The 24,607-nt window shown below is 37.0% G+C and overlaps 1 protein-coding gene across 2 annotated transcripts in view; it reads left to right on the top strand.

The window, feature by feature from the left end:
* MMP16 (matrix metallopeptidase 16) overlaps positions 1-24,607 on the top strand; it is a 195,976-nt gene that overhangs the window by 10,634 nt on the left and 160,735 nt on the right. The window lies entirely within an intron of this gene.

The following is a 24,607-nucleotide window of genomic DNA, read 5'->3' as shown; positions in this document are numbered from 1 at the left end:
AAGGCTTGATTTAAATTTTCACTTCATTTGAAATCTGTAGTGCAGCTGAAATGGACTAACAGTACCTGATTTAAAAATATATGCAATTTTGTGTGGATTGCTGTCACTGTGTCAGGAGGGCTAGAATAGTTTGTGATGTTTTTGAACACCTCTCCTATGAGAGGCCTATAGCTGGGGTTGTTCAGCTTGGAGAAGAGAAGGCTCCAGGGAGATTTTATAGTGGCCTTCCAGTACCTAAAGGGGGCCTACAGGAAAGATGGAGAGGGACTCTTTGTCAGGGGGTGTAGGGATAGGACAAAGGGGAATGGATTTAAACTAAAAGAGACTAGGTTTAGATTAGGTTTTAGGAAGAAATTCTTCACTCAGAGGGTGGTGAGGCACTGGCACAGGTTGTCCAGAGAAGCTGTGGATGCCCCATCCCTGTCAGTGTTCAAGGCCAGGCTGGATGGGGCTTTGGGCAACGTGGTCTGGTGGGAGGTGTCCCTGCCCATGGCAGGGGGGTTGGAATTAAATGGGCTTTAAAGGTCCCTTCCAATCCAAACCAGTCTGATTCTGTAAGTATTGTGCATTGTTGTATTTAAGTGTTACTACCTGAAGAATAAAACTGGATATTAGTAGGAGTTTTATAGATATCTAGATACAACAACCTGTGAAGAAATCATTTTGTTTGTTTCTTTTTTTTTTTTGAGTTCACACATCATATCATTAGTGTGTTTGTGAACACAAAGATGTTTGTGACACTTGCACATGTGAGCTATCGTAATGTCCATGCTCTGCATATTGTGTAACACTTGCCAAATGTGTTATGTGGGAAGGTTGGGTTTGTTTGCTAACATACATCCTGATGCTGAGGTTTGTGCAGGATTATTTGTATGCGATACATTTTCTATCCAGTGTGCAAGCAGCAAGGCTGACCTCTGGGTTAGATTGGAGAAAGGATTCAGTTTGAGACAACAATACTTATATTTAGGTGTTCAAATGTGTTCTGTGTATGTTTCCTGTGTATTAATAACAATCTGCTCCCTGAAATCAATGAAGCAGAGAGAATAATTTAGCTAACCAGCCATTTAATGTCGACATCAGAATGACTTGAATCTTTTTCTGGACTCCATTGTTAGTATTGACTAGCAGCATGATTTACTTGCTTACATATAGGCATCTAGCACCATTTAAGGAGCCCTAGGGCGAAATATGCATAAAGCTGACAGAAGTAATACAGTATCTATGGAAGCTTTGTCTTTCTAGATTAGCAGCTGGAAGCCAGGCTGTGTGTCCTAAGTCATCTCAGATAGCACTAGATACTTCTGTTTAGGTACTCGAATCCTATTCCAGATTTTAAGTGATGGTGGAGTGTGTCAAGACACCTGTACCTATGGGGCTCCCCCATGTAGACATCGGTATTCAGATGTCTTAATTTGGAGTTGAATCCCTTCCCTCTGCAATGGTGGGTTTCATTAAATTTGTCTAACTATTTGGTGTTGTTTAGCCCCTGTGGCGTATCTTGTTTGGCCTTTAGATAACATTCTAGAAAATCATGACCATCCTAAAAGTCCAATGACATATTTGTCATTCCCTGGATAATGTAGATCATCATAGATCACACTAGACACTAGTATTTCTGGCAAAGCCAAAGAGCAGAACTCTGTTGTTATGGTGGTATGATTTTTATCCTGTCACTCTGATGCCCCACACATTATTACATACATTTATCCCTTCATGCAAGAAGACACCATTTCATACACATTTAGATTTCATGTATTTTAAATATTTAGTTAGGGATATAAAGAGCACAACATTTCTCTGCTGATATCAAGGCAGTTTTGCCTACAACCTTAATGAGACCAGGCCTGGGCCTGTTTAAGTGAGTGTACAACATATTACCTAACTTAGACAGTATATTTGTGCCCTGTTGTATAAATACAATGCTCCCAAGAGTTATTTGATGCCTTACCCTAAGTGATTTTAAAGGCTGTTTTTCCTTCCTAAACATACAAACCTGAAAACAGCTATTTGTTGCCCTTAAGGAGAGAGAACAGAATGTTAAGCATTTTTATGAAGAGTAAGTAAGTAATTAAAAAATATATTTTAGAAGAATAAGCTTGCTAAGTATCTATGGTCTGATAGACAATCCCCAAGAAGATAACAATGAAAATGACATTTTAATAATTTCTCTGGGTAGAAGCCATGTGTTCTCAAGAATAATTAGCAGTTTTCAAGTACTTTAAAGTAAAATAACATGGATTAATTCAACAAAAAATTACATTTCAGTGTTAATGCTAGAATTTAGATCTCATTGTAGTCAGGTATGTAATTTCCTTGATTTATTTACACTACTTGCTTTAGATCTTCAGAACTGTGAAAGCAACTTGATCAGAATAAGAGGATTATTGGCCATTTTATGTTTATATGTTTGCTTATTCTTTGTAAATCCAGAATTGCAAATACCTGAATATATTACCAGATGTACTATTTGACTGAGGTTTCTGCTATCATGTAATTGAAGGGAGAATAGATCTACTGTTGAGTTTCAGGTCTGCACTTGGGGAAGAAGAGTGATTATATCTGCAATCTTCTATTCCAGAAGAGCTTCCTTTGTAATATTTAGCTCTACTCTATTGTTTTGCACTGACAGGCTCACTTAGAGAAAAAACAGTATTTTAGTTCCTTTGTGAATAATCCCATCATTTCTTATGGCTGCTGAGAGAATTCACTTTTTGTCCCAGTAGTCAGATAAAGATAGAGTCATTGTTCTTCGTATATTAATTGCTTAGATGTCTTTTCCATTGAGATATTAGAGAATTTTTCTCTACATGCAAGATCTTTCTAAAGAGTTGATGTCAATTTAAATTGGACCAAAAGATTTGTATTCTGTATAAACGTTTTCTTTCTCTAGTTTTGCTCAAAATAAAGCAAAAAAAATAAAATCCATTTCATTGTAAGGCTTTTGTGTGTGTGTGTGTGTGTCTTTATGAGTATTCCCTTCCTTCTCTAAATTTTTAGCAGCCAAAGCAATGATTCTTAAGCTGAAGCTAAGCTTTCAAAATGCTAGAACATTTGGTGATGTTTAGGAAAAATTACAAGTGGCTGAGACAGGAGAGCTTTAAGAAACTATAGCTTTTCTAAAGTTTTAACTAATAAAATAATACAATACAGAAATTCGTCAAGCATATTAGCATTAATGTGATAGCTAGAAAAGGACAGAATGGTGCTTTCAATTTTAAATGCCCTACAAAGAAAGGTCTTTGTAGATTTTAACTTTTTAGAAATAAAATAGCTACATGTGTAGTTGAAAACTGTGTAATGGTGTTTGGTGTAAAATAATAAAAATTGATTTAATTTTTTTTTCCCTTGGAACAAAGAATTCAGAGTCATTGAAAGAAGTCAGCAGCCTTAAGATTTATGTAGAAAAGGAGAGTATAAATATGCTTTTGCTCCATGGTTTCTTTTAATAGAGCTCATGCCTTACCCATGAGCTCATGCCTTACCCATGTTTGAGTGATAGGGAGAAGCAATTGAGAAACAGGAAGAAGGGAATCCACCATTTCCCATTTTATTTTACGTAACTGCTATTTGTTTGCTTATTTACTTATTATCCTAATCAGATATCTATTTTCAATCCTAATCAGGTATTTATTTCCAGTGGTCTTGATTGGAAAACTGATGAGATTCTAACTTCATGGAATTGGTCAGATTTTGTCATTAGTTTTATTGTATCCAGGATTTTACTCCATGCTGTTTGAAAAGCCCTGAATCACTCAATGTTTTGATTGAGTCAATGAGCAGTATACTGAATACTTAGGATGAATATTCATGTCTAAATTCATAGTCTCAACCTGTGCATAAAGGATAAATTTAGTACAAAAAGAAGTAGAGAGAAACTATCTATGTGTAAAAATTAATCTTATGTGTAAAATTAATCTTGTAGTTAGAAGGCAGTGTAACATCACTAGAGGAGTGGCCACTGTATATGTTTCATACCAGAAGGACAATTTTTTTGAGGGGGAGGGTGGAATTAAATTGAGATGAGTTCTAATCATTTAATGAAAGGGCTCTCTAAATATGGCTTAAGTCATCAGCAGTAAGGGACTGGATTCTTTCCTTTCCCTATACCCTGAGTCTAACAGTAATTTTCCTCATTCAGTGAGGCTGATGGCTCTGCTGACAGCTATTGACTGTAATGTTTATTCTTCTGCACTAGTCTGTCTACCTTAAGAACTTTATAGCTATCACATTAGAACAAAACTTTGGACTGTATTGCATCAATTGACTTCTCCGCTTCATTACTTCTTGTCGCTTACACTGTTCAGCCATCATGTGTGAAAGTGTCTTTTTCTAATAACATTTAATTCAATGCTACCAATTGTGAATATGGCCTGTGGAATCAACCGGACTGGTGTAAAAATCATAAAAAGGCTTTTAGAATATTTTTGGTTCTCTTCTGCTTTTTGAACTTTTGTGTTAACATTTTACAGATTACTTTTTCCTTTCCTGAAATGAGGACAGGAACTTCACAGTTAAAGAAACTGAATATTTTCATTGTCTGCAGTAAACCAAGTCTTCATGAAAGTCTACCAGATGTTTAAGGTGAAATCTACCTAACACTCTAATCACAATACTCACTTCATACCACTTTCAGTTTTGATTGCCTTCAGAACTGTATTTGGTGATATTTTTGCCTCTGTTAAAACTTGCCACTTCAAAAGGTCAAAGTGCTTGTAACTGCTGCCAGACACTCTTTTTCAAGAATGTGATGACTACTAACATTATACAATTTGCATAACACCACTAAACTGACAGTGGCTAGTTGGCTGGCCTTGTGCATCACCATTTGCTTGACCATGGGAGAAGCCTAACTTTGATTAGCGTAACTTTTGACTTAACCGCTGACTGCAGCTGCAGTGACTGGGTAGTGCTCCAGGGATGTAGCTTTTATTTTTCCAGGATCTGTGATTTCTCTCATTGGAGGAGGAAGGCAAAGGTTTTGCTGCTTTTAAACTAAGTTTGTGATTTTGTAACTCTAATTTTTGTAGCATCTAACAGATACTACAAAATAGAGTTTTGAAGTGGTGTCCTAGAGGTCCAAGATTAGACCTCCAAAAGCAGTACATTAAAGTACCAATGTCAGTATTAACGTATACTTTTAGTCATAAACTAAAAATCATTTGTAAACTAAATAGGTTAATTTAGAGAACAGTATATAGATGATATAAGTTCTTCTTGCTATATAATCAGATGCTTTTCCTCTTTTTATATTCTTTTATTTTGCTCTTTTATTTTATTTTATTTTATCTTGATTTAAACACATGAAATTTAAGAAGACAGAACAAAGTAGCTGACTACTTATATAATATTTTCATGAGAAAAATGTCAGTGATATTTGTTCAGTGGATATTGATGGTGGGGCAGAGGGATGCAGGGGACAAATAATTGACTACTTAAAAATATATATTTAAACTTCAGAATTCCCTTAGTGACTGATTTCCTGTACAAGTGAAAATCAGGGGATGACCTTTGGAAGACCTGGTAATAGGGATTCTGCTTGTCCAAGAATGCAAACAGGAAGTTCAGCTTTATTTTAACCATGTAAGTCTGTAATGGGATGTATTTTAAATCAGCCACCACATCTCTCTCCTATGATTCAGAAAATGTTGCTTAGGTAGCAAGGAAACAGCAAGTCATGAATTTCAAAGTAAGAGCTCAGCAGAAGCATGCTTATGTCAGATAAATACAGTGGATGGTGTCACTCTGTTTTGAAAAAACAGAGAAGGAACATTGCTCTTTGCTTCTACTAACAGAGTTGGATTTGGCTTCTGAGTTGTAGTTGCCCAAAGAGTCTCTAAAAATAGTGGAATGAATTTTACCCATTATGTCCAGATCTGAAGTAAAGCTCTAATCACAAATGTTGGAGACAAAAAAAAAAAAAAAAAAAGCATTGCAATTGCAGTCCCTGATGACTGTAGAACTAGTCCGATGTAAAATGAAAGTACATTTCTGTACAAGAAATTATTGCTTGAGTTCACTGTAAGCTTCAAGTTATGTTGTATGGATTTATTCTGTAAGAACACAGTATTGGAATATTTTACAGGTCTGACTGTGTTTATGTATAATATATTAAAATTATAAATCTTTTCTGGATAACTCTCTGACAGAGACTGTATTGGAAAGCTGATTGTTTTGTTGTTTCTTTGTTTTTGCATATCGATATTTAATTTGGACTTGTATTGTCCAAGCATCACAAAGAAAAGTTAGCCCCAGACACTTTTGTGGTAAAAGGAGAATTTAACCAGATTTAAAGACTTGAGGATCAAGGCTTTATTTCATGTTAGTCTGCAGTAGGGTCGTACTGGTCTATTGGGAGAGGACTCAGTCAGGTTTTACATATGATCTAGAAAATTTGCCTTCAAATGTCTGAAATCATGTTGTTGCCATTTGTTGCGTACAATAAGTTGAGAGTCAAAAACTTGTCTGTCCTGCATTGTATTTGTCTGGAATCTCTGCTTTCTTATGATCATGTTGTTCTTGGTTGCAAGTTTTGGTTTGAAATAGGAGGTACTAAGTATGGAGGAGATGGACATGCTTTTTCCTGGCATTGTGTCTAGTATGGTTAGTGGCAATGCAAGTTGCCCAACACTATGCTGAAATTGATCATACCAGAGCTGAAGAGGGCAGTATCCAAGTCTGCAGGTGAGATTATAGAGTCAACTGAAGCAGACACCTCTGAACATGACCTACACAGTTGGCTGTCATGAAATGATTCCATGCAGTTTATATGTTTGCAGTACCACGTTACAAACTTCTGTTAGGGCTGCAGATTGTGGATGGTGCAAATGTTATGATGTTGCTTTACAGTTGGATCTGTACCTGCTGGCAAAGTCACACAATGGATGAAATCTTGCTGGAAAACCTGTTTCCTGAGAGAAAATCAGACTATAGCCTCTATAGACTCTATAGAATGTGGAGAATTGCACGTTAGTGTTTGTCTGGGATATGTCTCACGAAAAAGGAGTGTTTGGAGTCTCCTGTGTTGCTGATGAGAGGTATGTCAAAGGAGCTTTCAAAAGCTCATTCACTGTTTGGTACTTCCTAGGACTGTCAAGAAGAATGTCAGTGAGAATTTATTTGAACTATATTTTTGGAAACTGACGTGGGATGATCAACTTGTATTATCTACTAGTAACCCTCTGAACTCCTGTAGTAGCAATGGTCTAGCATTGTTAACCTTGCAGACCACATTCAGATTGTTACTTGGGAAAAAAAAAATGAGCCACCTTCTGTTTTTTTTCTTTTTTTTTTTCTTTGTATTTCTCTTTATAATGCTCAGCCTAGTGTACAGTAGAAGAATTTTCCTTAGTCTGGGAAAGCATGCTTTTGAGAACCGTATTTGAGTAAGACAGACTGATAGGTGTCTTGAAAAGGAGAAAGACCAGTGTGGTTTTTTTATATTTTTATTTTTATTTGTTTGTCATTGATATTATTAACCTCCTCTGATACCCTGTGAAATACTGCCTTCAGTTTACACTGTGTAAACAAAATCAAGTTATTGATTACTATTGTGCTTATTACTTGTACACAAGCCAAATGTTTCCTCTTGAGCTGACACCCTCCATTCTCTTTTAATAAACCAGTTATGAAACTGTATGAGCAATTTTTCTAATGTCTGACCTTGTAGATGAAATTGCTGTGTGGTGCAGCACTAATGAGCTTGAAATCAAGATAAATAAAATATTCATTGCGTCATGCTTGTTGTCTGTCTTGTCAGCAATTTGTACAATAAATTTGCTGTGTGTAGTTTTTTGTTTGTTTTGTTTGTTTTGTTTATGAGATTGAGTTACTTTGTCTGTCTAAGTATCATACAGTTTTAAGGGTTTGTAAGCATGCGTTTCCAATTTCTGTTGTTAAAGTGAAATCAGAGTTACTGGATTGCATTTCTTCAGATATCCCCTTGTTCTCTGTGTAGATACAATTATTGCTATGTAATGTGTGATGCTTCCTCTCCCCTCTTCAAGTTTTTTGTTTGGTTGTTTTATTCTAAGTAGAAGAAATGATACTGAAACTACAGTATTCTGTGGAAGACTGATAATTCCTAGTAACTGACAAATTCCTACAGTTAAATTATGTCCTGAGTGAAGTTAATAGGAGTTTCACTCTTGACATCTGTGTGTTTGTGGTCACCTGGAGTACTTTTCTTATAAAGCTTTCGGTTAAAGCATGAGGGGAATGTGTCTGCAGCCTGGGAATCCTCTGCCACCAGCTAGAATGTTTCACGTTGCTTTTACTCTGTGTTCTTCACTCATGGGATTAGCTCTTGCTAACATCAGTAGTACTGGCTGAACACTGTAGGCTACAGGGAATATTGCTTTCAGGATAAGCCTTTGGCTGATAAAAATGACATAATTTTCCAGAAATGTTTGTTGTGTGATTGGCAAAGTACTTCTAAGTCATTATTTTATTTTATTTTATTTTATTTTATTTAGAAAATGTCAAAATACAACAAAATATCAAATGAGTGCAGATATTTGAACTGGGAGAGGCTTAGTTAGGGATGTTGTTTGAATGTAGTGTCTGACAATCAATTTCCAAGGCAGTGGCAGTTTAAGCCACTTACAGAAAAAAAGTGGAAGATGAGTATGTTTAACTTACCTGTATGTACCAAGTAGACATATACCAGGTCACTAGAAATATTTTTCTTATGTTTCATCATGATGTTAAATGAGGACATAATTTCTGCCTTAAGTTGAAATAATTCTCTCTCAAAATTAGTCTCGGTGATCACCAGCAGAACAAGCTATAAATATTGCTACTTTGACCTAGCTTCTTTGTTTGAACTACATGCTGGGACAAATTATTTGCACTTCCCTGCAAGTGGAGGAGGAGAGCATGATATATATTTCACCACTGCCACTCCATTAGCATTAGCAGTGTTACTCCTCCTTTCTTTGGCTGAGAACCAAGTGAAGTGTTTATTTTAAAATATGTGAGATGCTCGTATGTCACTATAGTGTTCTGTGATGCTGTTTCAGATACGAAGACATCTCTCTGCTACAGTACAGAGTGAAGCATAGATATCCTGAAACCATCACTGATTCTACCTGCTGTGCCTTGCTAGTTACAACACTCATTTGTTTCCGAATAGCAGTCATACAATGCTACACCTGACTAAGAAATCCCCATATCCAGAGACAAATAAATAAATAAATAAATAAGTAGCATTTGCATGTGTAGATCTGGACCTGCATCACTTTCCTGCTTTTGTTTAGAGACCTTTCTTTACTAACCTTGGAAGTTAATTTTACTGCATTTCATTTTGCTAGTCAACCTAGCATTTTGTTAAGCAATTGAAATAGTAGAGCAAAAACATAGGAGTCCATGACTTGCATAATAAGAAATATGGGGTGTCAAGATGAAGTGGAGTTGTGGTAGTCTGGAGGAAGAGCCTTACATTCTTTCAGAGTTGCCTAGCAGCTAAATATGACTGCATTTTATTATTTCTGCATATAAATGTGCCCTTGTTCAAAATGCTTGACAAACACTGGCAAACAAATTTTCACAATGATAACAATGGTATGTAAAAACATTATCTGTACTTTCTGTAGCACTTTATAGGACATTTATTGAAACCTTTTAACATATATGCTGGAAAACATTAGTCATCACTCCAGACAAACTTTTCAGTCACCCTGCCACAGTCTTACTGTTCTTTTGAGTCTCCAGTCTGTACTGCTTTCACTGTCTAGACACATTCACTTTTTGCTTAAACATCCCATTCAGTAAAAGCTCACCATCCCTGGTGATTCCTATGGAACTTATCACATACCATAGGAGTTATCTGTAGTTCAGCAGTAAAGTCATTTAACATATCACGGTATGAATCCAAATTTCTGCATACGTATCAGTTCAGGTATAAGTGGAATGTCTGGTCGTTTAATCTCAGTGATTAAAAGCAAGTCACAATACACAGCACTTAGTGATACTAGTATGTTTGTACCATGTACATTGTAAATGTATATTTGAATGAACATTGTAAAACTTCAACAGACCTTTCATCTTTTTTAGACAAAATTAAAAATTCTTACTTTGCCAAAGGGGAACTTTTTTTTTTTTTTTTTTTTTTTCAGCCTGGCATACGTATACAGATAAGGAAACTGATTTCAGTTAATCTGCCCAAACATCACAATGAGAGCACTGTGAGGATTAGATGTCAAGATGCCTAGCTTTCGAAGAGCAGTGCCAGGCCACTATGTCATACATTCTCCTAGTAATGAGCTTAAGAGTCCTTTGTTTACTATCACGTAAGCCATACTCTCTACAAGAGTTACACAGGAAAAGACATATGGATCAAATAACTAACAGCAGAGTGCATGAAGAGTGCTAAAGGAACCAGGAGATGGACAGAGAGCCAAGCAACCTGAAAGAAAACTGCCTCCTTCTGCTTAACGGTGCGTCTTCCCATGGCAGGTGACAAGGCAATTCTATGCCATTTTTCCCTCCCCTTAAGAACATTACAGAAGAAAGAGGAAATTGCTTTTGGATAATGTGAAATTTAGTGCAACTCACACAAACAACTATTTCTCTTTGCTTTTTTGTCATGTCCATGGCATGACTACTGTACATAGAAGATTGAAAAAGCAGGACAATTGCTGGACACCAAATCCAAAAGAACATGTTTCTGATGTCATCTATATCTTCCATATAATATTAATAACAAAATATATACCATATCAGGAAATGTGGTTTTTGTTAATTACCTTTATTTCCACAACATATATCCTCAGCATCCCGTGAGTCCATCTCTAACAATGTCTCTAGTAGGTTTTCATGGTAATTGTTCTTTTTATACTTTTCCCTGTGACCACTTATACTGTGTTCTAAAGTAAAAGTGTGTCAATAAGCTCTCACTTAGGCCTTTTCTTCATGTTTTACAAATAAAGCAAATTAAGCTATATATTTTTTTCATTTTTTTCTTCTTTTTGCAAGTAGCAATTTGTAAATGTCAAAAAGATTTATTAACATCAATAGCTACAAGGATTTACAGAAGTGTGTGATATTCATGAAACAATAGATCAAAAAAGCAGAGGAATAACGACTTTTTCCACGCTATGTATGCTCAGGAGAGAATAAAAGGCCTGGCTCTGACATTACATGAAGTCTGATTCAGAAGTAACTCTCTTCTAGTCCATATAAAATCTGCATGAGCATCAGAATCATTCAGCACATTTCCTCAGCTCTCCAACACTTGCTGGTGTTTGCGTTACCGTATCTGGATTTTTTAACGTTTGTAATGAGGTCTTCAGCTCCATGATACTCAGGCTGTTCTGTGTGCAGCCTTGGAGGCAGACCAGACCTGTCAAATCCAATGGAAAATAAATGTAATGGCCAGCTGGCTTGGAAGGCTGCAGTTAGATCATCTCAAATGAAAACTCCACCCGGAGGTCTGCCCTTCTCCTGTAATGGAATTTAGGCTTCCATCAATAGACCATTCTATCCCTACCTGAGCTACAAGGTTTTAACCTTTGACTTTTTACCATTTCGTAATTGAGCAAAGGGACTTGTTCTAATTTTCTGTTTAGAGTGCTTCAGAGCATCAGCAGAGATTTTTTGGGGGTGATTTAGTAGTCTCTCTAGACAAAGGAACTTTTGTGCTCTGTGTGATGAAATAGGGAAAAGATTTCCCAAATGCCTTCTGTCCAAAAAAAAAAAAAAAAAAAAGGTAATGTATTAGTAACTAGATTTTGTGATCTTTATATGCCAAAATATTATTCTGAAAAAAGAAAAAGAAAAAAAAAAACAAAAAAAAAAAAAACAAAAAAAAAAACCACCACCATCTCTAAAAGCTGAAAAGGCATGATTTTGAGCTCATTTAACTCCTTCATAATTATAAAGGGAAGACAAAACAAATTGATATTGTGGTTTTCGGTGGGTGGATTGGGATTTAAATTAGGCTTAATAGTTCTGAAATCAGGGGTTGTGTGACTTTTATCTCAGATTTTTCATGAAATGCATTGGTCCTCAGTTCTCATATGTCAGACTTACCCTAGGAGAATTGGTCTCAAAATACAAATTGCTCACATGCATGTGATAGCCAGTGGGGACACTGCTGCAAAATGTTGTGGGGTTTCTATTTATGAAGTTTTATTTGAACATAGAGAATCTCTGTGGGAGCACCTGAAATCAAGAAGAGGCCTACTATGTTCACACAACACTGGTATACTTCAACTATGATTTTTAGAGGTGAATCTGGAAGGGTAAGGGATAGACAAGAAAACTGCTAGAGAGAGTTGAGCCTAAGCAGAGAATGAGATTATCAATCATAGAGAAAAACCTTCAAGATATTAGTCTATAGTAGATTCAAGGTTTTGGAGTCCTAACAGGAGTCCGTAATAGAGGCAATGGGAGACTGTATCAAGACCTTCCACGGCAAGAGGTGCTCTTCTTCTGAATTCAGGGTTATCATAAAGAAGTCATGTGGTCCTCCGATTTGTGTGCTTGTGGTCTCACACTGTAAGTTTTCCCATTATCACCTATACAAGGCACATTGTGGTTTGCAAAGGCTATATATAGTACTATGTTGTATTAGTGTGATGTCAGCATTCCGCAGAATCACTTTTTCCAATAAACGCATAATCTTGAGGATGTGGGAATGTGTTAGAGGGAATGGTTTTATAAGTCTTCTGTAATAAACAGGCTTAGAAGTGAGAAAAAAAAATCAAGAATTTTATTCTAGGTGGTTGCAGATTTTTCTTTTTTTTCTTTTTATTTTTTTTAAAGATTTTTACATTGTACATCTGATAAAAACATTATTGCTTTTGGGTAATAAAGTATAGTGATGTTTAATAGCAGGTGCCTGGAGAGCAAAATTGTCAAACAACAATATGTAGTGAGAATACAGGTTAGAAAGTTAAGCTAATTTACTAAAAATATTAAAGAACAGATTTTCATTTTGCCATTGATATGGCTTACAAAAATGTTGCTTTCAAGTTACATACCATTAATTCATTGAGACATAATACTTCAGTAAACACCATTCAAAAACATTTTTCCTCTGATGTAATTTTGGGCATTTCTGAGTAGTATTTGTTCTTGTTTCAGTTTAGATTATAAATATGCCCAGGTCTTAAGGAATGATGAGAGAACTCTGAAAATCAGTATTTTACAGCAAGTGTATGTGATAGGGAAAAGGAAATCTAAGCAATAAATCTTGTTTCTATGTTAGGATTTCATTTTGCCTCTACAACTGCATTTCAGAAACAAAAAAAATGAGTCTAAAGAGCATATATCTTTAATAATTTGCCATCTGCAATGTATAGGATAACGCACTTGTTTGAAGAGGAGCAATAGCTCTTATTAATAATGAGGGGTTGGTATTTCTCTCATGTAAAATAATAGTTGTATCAGTGCAAATAGGAAGTCCTTAATGATTCATTTGTCATTTAAATCTTTCAGAGCAGTTACAGCAGATGCTTTTATATCCTTATTTTGCTTCCTTTTGTTTGTTTGATTTTATTATACCTATTGTTCATTGCTAAAATGAACAGGGCTGCTCAGCTGATGCCATTTTTCATACGCTCTCTCAGCAAGGAGGGAACGAGAACGATGCTGCATGCACGTCTCCATGGCGACCTTGGTCTTGGCCTGATGCCTGCAGTCTGGCCCGCTCACAAAACACCATGCCCTGATGAATTATTTAGCTCTGCTGAAGAAAAAAAATAAAATAAAATACAGCAACAGGTTCCCGGTGAATAACTTAAAGGAGTGAGGTGACATCAGTCTGCTTGTACTGATGTGCTTGAGGGCTCTCACCAGCTAGCAGTGACCAGTTTACACTGTTTTTCTTAAGGCTCTGCTATTAATCTCTGTCCATGTTGGATACCCACAGTGTCAATGGCTGTGAATAGAAAGCAACAGAATAATAATTGTGTAAGTTGACAGTCTTTTTTTCTTTGTTAATCTTTTAGTTATCTCTGAACAGTTTTGTTCTTCCACTGTTAACAATATATTTTTATAGAGAGAAATTACAAGAGTTTGGCAGTATCATACACCAAATGGTGAAGAATAGAAATAGTTATGCTTGAATTTCTATGTGTTTCTGTGTATTTAAATGATTGTATCGGTTTCTTAAAGAACATTTTGTAGTTGTAAAGTGTTTCTGACAAAGTTTACTGACCTATATTCCATTTATGTATCGTTATTGTGCTTGGATTACATGTATCCCATCCAAAAAGCATATATACGGTTTTGAGGTCTGAGGCATACTTGCAGGTCAGGAGTTTGATTAGAACAGAGGGAAGTTATTGTTAATTCTACAGGTATTTACTGCAAGTATAAAGAAAATTTGTAATACTGGAGGACAAGGTACCAAGCATACTCTGGTTTGGCACCTTGGACTTGGGAGACAAATTTGGACACTGAGTCTGGTATTAAAAAGTTGACTCTACACAGGATCATTCATGTGCATGTACGGCAGGCCAGGGGACACATTCACGTATAAGATTCAAAAGCCTACAATTTCAGAAAAACTCATAATTTTCTAAGGGGAGAAGATCATTTCATATTACCACTGACCAAATCTCTGTTTGTGTTGAAGAAGTGAAATGCTTCAAATATTGCATTTTCCTGTCCCTGGTGTACTTCTGAATACTTCTGAATACTTCTGGTGTACTTCTGAAGTCTATGCCTTCTTCTTGTACAACAGCACTAAGTAAGGATTATAAGTAAAGTGTTTGACAGATTCAGTGGGGACCACATCTGTGTCAGTGGTTTGAAATTCAGGTATATTTTGTTGCCTGACTCACCTTCTTTCGGTTTTGACAAGGCAACATGCAATTGACCTGTTCTGCTTGAAATCTGAACCTGCAGAAAGAGTGTTCCCTACCTGTCATAGCGTATAATTAGTCCACATAAGTCTTGAACTAACCTGGTGAAATGCTACCAGCACTACCTCTTATCAATAGTGGCTCACAAAGCCACTGTGTGCCAAACATTCTCTCCATTCATTATTACAGCTTCAGACTGAGTCAGGAGGTTATTCTCCATGGCTGTGTTATCCTCTAAGTCCATGGCAGGACTCAGAATGAGATGGCTGAGATTCCTCTGTCCCCTCACACATTGCTTTTGTTTTAACCAGAAGTAACTTTAACTAAACCAAAGTTTTAGCTAGCTAAGGTTAGAAGTATAAAGCTGCATGTTAGTCATTAAATCCTTATTTTGAAAGAGAGTAAGTCAGTCTAATAACCTCATTTTGCCTTGGGACTCACATTTCTTGAAATAAAACATGGAACAGTTTGCTAAAGGGAAAATTGTAAATCCTCTATGTTTCAAGAAGTCACATGTCAAAGTCTCCTGAGTATATCCAACATCTTTGCATCTGCCAGCTGCAAATAAAGATGAATTAGTAAATACAGATTTCAGTTGTTATCTAGAGAACACAAGAATTTGAAGAGCTAACAAAGTCACTGTAAGGATGCACAGTGTATTTCAAAGGCAGACAGGTAACGATCTAAAAAAAAAAAAAAGCAAATTGTCATTTTTTATTAGCCAAATGTAACAGCCATAGAACACTGCAATGAAAAAGCATTGCTTTTTCAGAAGAACTACTTCAGCAGGGAGGAAACAGATTTCTAACTATAGGGAATTATAAAGTCCACATTCCCTGTGAATAATCAACAAGTACTATTTTTCTTTCTCTCTCTCTTTTTCATTAATGTTTTGTTTATTAGCTTTGTTTTTCTTCATTTTTAGGAATATTTGTTATTCTTGGGAGATCTGATTCTGAGTCTGGGACTGGTCTTCTACATTAGGCTGTTAGGTGGTTACTTACAGCTAAAATCTGTAGTTTACGTACTTCTTTATTTTAGATTATATTACTTTTGACAGGTGGAACATCTGGGTATTGTTATTACATGGATTATATTTACTCCTGAAAAATCAAACATGTAAGTTTATACTTAGTTTCACTTTAAAAACATTACAAAAAGCAACTTCAAAATTTAAAGCATCTTTGTAGAATACAGTGAAAACGATTGTATATTAAATAAATCCCTTGAAACGCCATTGCAACACTTCAGATGAAATTGATTATAAGATCTCATTAGACTGATCTCATTAACATTATTCAGAGAATTTGTAATTCTAAAAGACGTACTAAATGATGGGAACAGATTTTTTCATATTCCATTGGCTTTTGAAGTAATAGCATGTAAATATTATATTTTATTTTCAGATATACATATGTTTAGATTTTTTATAGTGTTTTTTAATCAGTCCTGGTGCTTTGCATTGATCATCCAAGCTGATGGCTGCCTTGCTAAAGGGCGGGACCCTTCACCATTTTACTGATTGATAATTGCAGTGATTTATGAGATACGTCATGGATTTTTCCAGCTCTGACTTTCAAAATAACCTGGGCAAGTAAAAATAAATTCTACCAGCAACGTAGTATGTGTTTTGGGTTCAGATGATTCAGCATTACTTTTTGTAAAGCTGACTATTTTAGTAGCATCTCCAAGTGCCATTTTGTACTGTTGAAATCTCTCAGTTTGCCACTGATCCTACTGATCCTGTTGAAGAAAGGATTTCAGACTCAATATCTTTGCTTCTCTGTTAAACACCTGCAAGTCATGGTCAAAGTACTTCCCTTACTGTGTTGAAATTATTGCTGGATGACTCAACTATGTTTAGAAGACTGGTATAGAAACCCTAATCAGTATGCTTAAAAAATTATCTTACTAGTGGTTAAAACAAATTTTAGATGTTCTAACTGTATAATTTAGTATTAACTTAGAATATTTTCCACTTTTTTCTTTATGTTTTTTTTTTCTGTTGTTTAAAAAATAGAGGTGTCTGGAACAAGGACAAAATATATTTTACGGTAATATTATGAGGTTTGGCACAGTTGTGTTTAATGAGGAGTTTCTTTAAGATAATGTGATTTTACCTGTACCACAGGAGATTAATTTTGCGCTTGTGTTTTTTTTTTTTTTAAATACTGTAGTAGGAGCAAGCAAAATTCCCAGTTAAAACCCATAATCTAGCTTAGTGTATTTTTACTGATGTTTTCCTGACATGTTTTCTGAATCTGAAAACTTTTGTAAGTCAGCTTCAACGTAATACAGTCTTTACTCAGAGAAAATTGCTGTTCAAGTCAAAGGCAAAGTTCTGTATTCCACTACTATATTTGTCAAACATCAGAGACAAGGGAAGGGAGCTTTGACACTTGTTTTTTTCTTTTTTTTTTTTTTTTTTCCCCTGCAGAATTCAGTCCCATGTCCCTAACTGCAAGAAAATATCCTAATTAACATTTAATGAACTGTATGATCTCATAGTCCTGCTGAAGTAAAAGACTGTAATCCATAATTTAAGAGTGTGAAATGCACTGTCTTTACTTTAGGCAATTAAAACCAACATTATTTAAGAAACACATTGCATATTAGTTAGTCTTGGCTTTCAAAACACAGTATAAATGGGATATGGAAGTAAAAGTTTCTACTGTCAATTATGACTAAAATTGACACCTTAATTCTTGTTTGTTAGTGTAGTGGACTGAATCTGCTTTAGAGACTGACTACCTTAATTCTGTCCCAGAATTTTCCATCAGACTGAGTTGAACATTTACATAAATAAAACTGAGAAGGAGCAGCATGAGATGAGTCTCAGGACACATCTGAGCTTCTGTAGAGACTGCAAAGGGAGGTTGACCACACAGGGCAAAAGATCTTGCCTGAAATGGGTTGCCTGATTGGCACAGCTGTAAAAGAAATGGAAGAAAGAAGGGAAGCAAAACATAGTGCACACCTTGTGCTTATGGACAAAGCCCTGCTGAATCCCAGACTTTTTGTGATGGTCCAGAAATTGCTGTCAATGGGGGTGTACTTTTAGCAGTACAATAAGCACAAGCATCACCAAAAAATCACTCTACATCATTCAGGTTGCTGTTCATAAAATCAGAGATGATCAACTTCAGGGTGACTTGAAGAGCATAACATCTCAAAAATACATTTATAAAAGTTTAATTGAATTCAAATTAAGTTAAAGCATAGTAAGATTGGAAAAAATACTTGAGTATTGTACAGCAAAGTCACAGTTTGAGAGCATATTGACAACGTGGACTAAAGGGGCTGCAAAGAGGTGATTGGTGCTGTGGTTTTGGCTTTCCTTGTTTCAAATAGCTGGATTTAATCTATCCTCATTATTCATGTGGCACTTCTTTTTTCTTCTGGTAGGTGATTGTCTGGCAGCAGTCAGAGGTAAAAGTTAGACCTTTAGAGTTCTTGATTTGATGGCCGTATCCATGAAGTTGCAAGACTAATGTGCTAGATACAGCTGGATTCTGTTATTGTCTGGTTTTTCTTGGTGGTGGTTTTGTTTATTTGTTTTTGCCAGATGCATTTGAAGCTTTGCTGATTTGAGAACTTACTTTTTAGTGTGATGGGAACCCAAGTCAACCACAGCTGCAATACAGATGTTCATAGACTTTTCCTTTACAAGTAAGTCTTCAAACGAAACTTGAAGGCTTTTAAATAAACAAGTAAATAAGTAAATTACTTTTAGGCTTTCTAAGCATAAAACTAGATTAGTTAAGTTTCTAAGAAAATTCAAACAACTTAGGGAAGGCAATCGATATAAGAAGGACTAATAAATAAATGCCTTCCTGTAGTTGAACCTTGCTTCCAGACAGCTCACCGACTTCTTGAGTCAGCACCGTTCTGTGGGGCCATAGAGAAAAAAAAAAAAAAAAGAAAAAAAAAAGTCAAATCAGTTCTGGGGCCTGATTGTTTGCAATAGTTTCTTCACCTTTTCAATGAAGTTGCAGGCTCCCAGTTCTGTACTGTTATACAGGTTCCTTTCCTTCATCTTTTTCTCTTCGAGGCGTCTCAGTGTTGTCCCCAGGGAAGGAGCAACCTCCCTTTTTCAGCAGATTCCATCCCAACAATGTTCGTAACTGCCATCAAGAATGAAAACCAAGAACCGTCCATCACAGGTTATTCACAGTACAAATTTATTTTCTAGCAGTAGATGAGACAGGCAAAGTAGAAATTTCAGTTCCAGTATGGCTTGGTAGAATTGACACGAGAGTAGGTTTGCTCTATACTGTTCTGTCTATTTCTAGATCTGGAAGCAGGAAATTAAAAAGATACAGCAGAATGAATAACCTAGTGTAGAGAAGTAACAGCCATACCTAAATCAGGAGTTGTGGTTTTATGGATAAAATTGCTATGCTAAAAGAACCCACAAACCAACATTTTTATTATGCTATAATCTCTGTGTAGAATAACATCAGGTATATGGGCACAAAGTTGTAATTGCAGTGAAGAATATACAACAGATAGTTTCAGAAAAATACTCAGGCTTGTGTGTGAAGTCTTTTTTCTTTTTTCTTTTTTTTTTCTTTTTTCTTTCCTATTTCTGCCTGTATGTGCTTTTAAAATTGTTTTCATTTCCTCATGTATCCAGACAATTTTGTGATTTCATCTGAAAATAGTCCTATTGCATTTCAAGGATGAAGAAAAGGCATTTCAATGAGGGTCACTTCTAAGCATTTCTTAAAAACACATTCAGGCAAAAGTATTTCTCCAAATAATGCATAATGGGAATGATGTATAACTTTTATTAATATTATTATAATTTTATTTTATTTTATTTTTATCAGAAAAAAGAATCTTCTTTCTTCTGAGAAAAAAAGAATCCTTTAAGGCCGGTGATCCCAATACCTGAGAACATGTCTTTCGGTTATTTGTGTGTTCTTGATTGTGATTGTCTGACTGTGGCTGTGCATACATGTGCATAGATAGCTCATGGGTTTGGTAATTATATAGCTGGATGATAAAGTTTTCAGGGTCCGTCTCCCCCTTGGGAACAAGCTATTTAAAGTCCAATAAAGTGCTGCATGTTATTTCTTTTCCTTTCACTCATTGTTGAGTTTACTTGATCAGATGTGTAGCTAGGACATAGGAAAGCACTTCTGGTGTGATGTGATAACTGACTCAGAATTGAGTACTTTTCTTTCTGAATTAGGTTATATAGATTTTGTAAGGCTTGCTTGGTTTGCATTTCCTAAATGAAAGCAAACTTTAAGTTTCCATAGAAATGAGTACAGCACATGTCTAAAAACTTTGAGTCAAAGCCTTTTTCTTGTACTATCAAAAGAGATTTCACAAAAATGTAAATCCTAAATCCGTGCTGAAGTTGCAAGCTTTATTGCTATCTAACATTTTGCAGTTTTTGGAAATATTTGTATATTCATTGTTACTCTGATTTTTTGAAAATAATTATTATATCAGCTACTGCATGATAGTTTGAAGTTGTGCATTCATTAGTATGTCCACAGGTCAAAATAAGCAAATAATAAGTTTAATATCTATTTTTCATTTCTGATGGTTTTGTGTGACAGGTAAGCTTTGGTATCTGTATGAAGCAAAGAAAGGAAAATGGCTTGGAAGCTGAAAGGCTGTGTATAGAAAAGCTTTGGCAGAGCATTGTTTGGGGGTTCGAGGAGGAGATGGTGGCTGAGATGGAAAAATAATGAGAGGATGTAAAAATGAAGAGAGATATGGAAGTTTCAGCATAATCTGATCATTACTAGTAGTCAAGATATATAGGAGGCATTTCCAGATCTGTTTGTTATCCTGCTAATATAGCCTCATATATACTGAAATGTTTGAAGAAGTGCGTGACAAGCAATCTGTGATAAATTGAAGGCTGTCAGTCAGAAACTGAATCCAAAGAGAAGAGAACTATTTAAAAAGAGGATGGTAAGTTAGTGAGATATGCATTTTTTTTCTGAAATAACTAGGGTGATATAGAAATGGATAGTTTTCCATTTCTTTTAGGATATGGAAATATTTCAAGGATTATCCTCCTGTTTGTCTCAGTTATAATGCTAAACCAATATTACTCAGACACTGCACTGGTTAAGTGAGAAAGGCAAGCTTCCAAGAGTCAGTGCAATGCGTTTTTTCTTTCTCAGGCATTGACATCTCATCACATCTCTGATTTTAGGCTGCTTGCATGTCAAAGTTCTTAAAAGTTGAATGTGCATGGCAATCCTTAGAGTAAATATACAAGTGTCTTGAGAAGGTATTATGTCATAACAGCAGAAGTCCAAATTTTCTTAAGAGAAATAACTACACAATAACTACTCATGATCATATTCTAGAATCCTTTCATCTTATTTTTCATAATTTCTAATCATGAGAGGTTGTGTGTCCCTACAACAGATTTTACGGCTTGGGAATCTTGAGTGGCAGTCAGCTAAGTTGTTAGGGGAAAAAAAAAATAATTAAAAAAATGCTATGATTGACTATAAAGTTAAGGCAGGCATGGACAGAAACATGATAATGCAGATGCCCTAACCAGACATTTGATATATTAGGACAGTTTCCACATGAAGAACAAACATTGAATGTACAGGAGGAAATTATGCATGCAAAGAGAGGCTTATCTCTTTCCATAATTCAGTAGATTTAAGATTCACATTTGTAGACACCGTTTTTGAGACCGACTGAAAACTTGCCAAAGTTCCTAATGTCAGGGTAGACATTAGTGCAATAGGACTTGTAAATTCATCCACCCTGCAGTGTAAAGTGTTCCTCAGAGTACCAGAGTACTACTTTTAAATCAAAAGGTGAAAATATAGTCTTTGAAGGTGAAATATTTGGTGCAGCATGTAGAGGAAGCCTCCAGGTGAAGGATATGAGTAACAACTGGTTGTTCTGGCTCAGAAAAAGTAAGTACTCTGTAAAACTTACGGTGATTTCTAACAGCTTAGAGATTTCTCGGTAAAACACAGAATAGGAAAATATTGGAAATCATTGTAGGTGGAATGAGCTTGGAGCAGAAGCTGGCAATTGTGTTTCCTGATAACTATGAATTGCATCACAGAATAGCCTGAAACTTAACTGGTAAGAAATCAAGAGGCTGTGATAGTAGCCAGGGCCTTAGCAAATGAAGGGATTAGGTTGGGGATTCTGAGTCAGTACAGATGGGAAAACTTAAAATCCAAAGTGTTTCAAAAGGCGGGAAGCAGACTAGGCTCAACAAAAGACATACCACCTTGGAAGTTAAAAACTAGGGGTAATCTGATGTCAGATTCCAGTCAGTCTCCCAGGATATGTTCCCACAACATGATGCAGTGGTTGGTCTGATTATCTGTGGCAGAACTCTTCTATAATGCAACTATATCCTTTACTGGATGCGGGGGGAAACCTAGTTACTAAGGATGAGGAAAAGGCTGAGGTGCTTAATGCCTTCTTTGCCTCAGTCTTTAGCGGCAAAACCAGTTATTCTCTGGATACCCAGTACCCTGAGCTGGTGGAAGGGGATGGGGAGCAGACTGTGGCCCTCATAATCCATGAGGAAATGTTTGGCGACCTGCTACAGCACTTGGATGTATGCAAGTCAATGGGGCCGAGGGTACCGAGAGAACTGGCAGAGGAGCTGGCCAGGCCTCTTTCCATCATTTATCGGCAATCCTGGCTATCAGGGGAGGTCCCAGTCGACTGGCGGCCAGCAAATGTGATGCCCATCTACAAGAAGGGCCGGAGGGTAGACCCAGGGAACTATAGGCCTGTTAGTTTGACCTCAGTGCCAGGGAAGCTCATGGAGCAGATTATCTTGAGTATCATCACGCGGCACTTACAGGGCAACCAGGCGATCAGGCCCAGTCAGCATGGGTTTATGAAAGGTAGGTCCTGCTTGACAAACCTTATCTCCTTCTATGACAAAGTGACACGCTTAGTGGATGAGGGAAAGGCTGTGGATGTGGTCTACCTTGATTTCAGTAAGGCTCTTGACACCGTTTCTCACACCATTCTCCTCAAGAAACTGGCTGCTTGTGGCTTGGACCGACGTACACTTCGTTGGGTTAAAAACTGGCTGGATAGCCGGGCCCAAAGAGTTGTGGTGAATGGAGTCAAATCCAGTTGGAGGCCGGTCACTAGTGGCGTCCCCCAGGGCTCAGTACTGGGACCAGTCCTCTTTAATATCTTTATCGATGATCTGGATGAGGGGATAGAGTGCACCCTCAGTAAGTTTGCAGATGACACCAAGTTAGGTGCATGTGTCGATCTGCTCAAGGGTAGGAAGGCTCTGCAGGAGGATCTGGATAGGCTGGACCGATGGGCTGAGGCCAACTATATGAAGGTCAACGAGGCCGAGTGCTGGGTCCAGCACCTGAGGCACAACAACCCCAAGCAGAGCTACAGGCTGGGAGATGAGTGGTTGGAAAGCTGCCTGGCCGAGAAGGACCTGGGAGTATTGGTTGATAGTCGGCTGAATATGAGCCAGCAGTGTGCTCAGGTGGCCAAGAGGGCCAACAACATCCTGGCTTGTATAAGAAGCAGTGTGGCCAGCAGGTCTAGGGATATAAAGATACATAATCTGTATCTTATCATAATCTTATCATAATCTGTATCAGATACATAATCTGCCAGCAGGTCTAGGGAAGTGATTGTCTCCCTGTACTCGGCTCTGGTGAGGCTGCACCTCGAGTACTGTGTTCAGTTTTGGGCCCCTTGCTACAAGAAGGACATGGAGGTGCTCGAGAGAGTCCAGAGAAGGGCAACAAAGCTGGTGTGGGGTCTGGAGAACAAGTCTTATGAGGAGCGGTTGAGGGAGCTGGGATTGTTCAGCCTGGAGAAGAGGAGGCTCAGGGGCGACCTTATCACTCTCTATAGGTACATTAAAGGAGGGTGTAGCGAGGTGGGGATTGGTCTATTCTCCCACATGCCTGGTGACAGGACGAGGGGGAATGGGCTAAATTTGTGCCAGGGGAGGTTTAGGTTGGATATTAGGAAGAACTTCTTTACTGAAAGGGTTGTTAGGCATTGGAATGGACTGCCCAGGGAAGTGGTTGAGTCACCATCCCTGGAGGTCTTTTTAAAAGACGTTTAGATGTAGAGCTTAGTGATATGGTTTAGTGGAGGACTTGTTAGTGTTAGGTCAGAGGTTGGACTAGATGATCATGGATGTCTCTTCCAACCTAGACGATTCTGTGATTCTGTGATTCTATACTGCCTCTACTATTTGAGCTAGCTTGTGTAACAACAATACATGCTCACATACCTTGGAATTGATCTTGTTACTTATGTAGAATAAGAGCATTGCTGCTCAGAGCCTCTCTGCATGCAAATTCAGTCAAACAGGTAGAAATACAAGCAGAAGAGTAGGAGTCTACTTTCATTAAAACCATTTTCTGTGTTGATGTGTCTCATGTTTTTTGCTGAAGTGCTCTCCTGTTTCCACCATGCTGTACCTCCTCATCTTTCCATAGCAGGGTGGCTGGGCTCTTGATTATTAGTGGGTGAACAGAAAGGAAGAAGGTGGTTAATCTCAACCTCCAACAGTACCAAAGCAAGTCTGTCTATTCTTCCACTGATTGTGTTGTGTCCTATTTTCTCATAGACAGTCTAGAATTATCATGGAAAGTTATCTGGAGGTTTTGTAGTCAATGCCTGTGTCTGTGCATAGAAAATCCACCCACCCAAGTCAGGGAGGTTTGTAAACAGCTGTTCCAAGTGAGCCCTTGAAAAGAACATCTGTGGGGATCAGCATTAATTAGCTTCATACAAAGCTTCTTTCCCAGAACCTGTGAAATCTACCTTCACTTGGACAACCA

Source organism: Cygnus atratus, chromosome 2, assembly GCF_013377495.2.
Source record: "Cygnus atratus isolate AKBS03 ecotype Queensland, Australia chromosome 2, CAtr_DNAZoo_HiC_assembly, whole genome shotgun sequence".
NCBI lineage: Eukaryota > Metazoa > Chordata > Aves > Anseriformes > Anatidae > Cygnus > Cygnus atratus.
The sequence above is the reverse complement of the archived record's forward strand: the minus strand, read 5'-3'. Positions and strand labels throughout refer to the sequence as shown.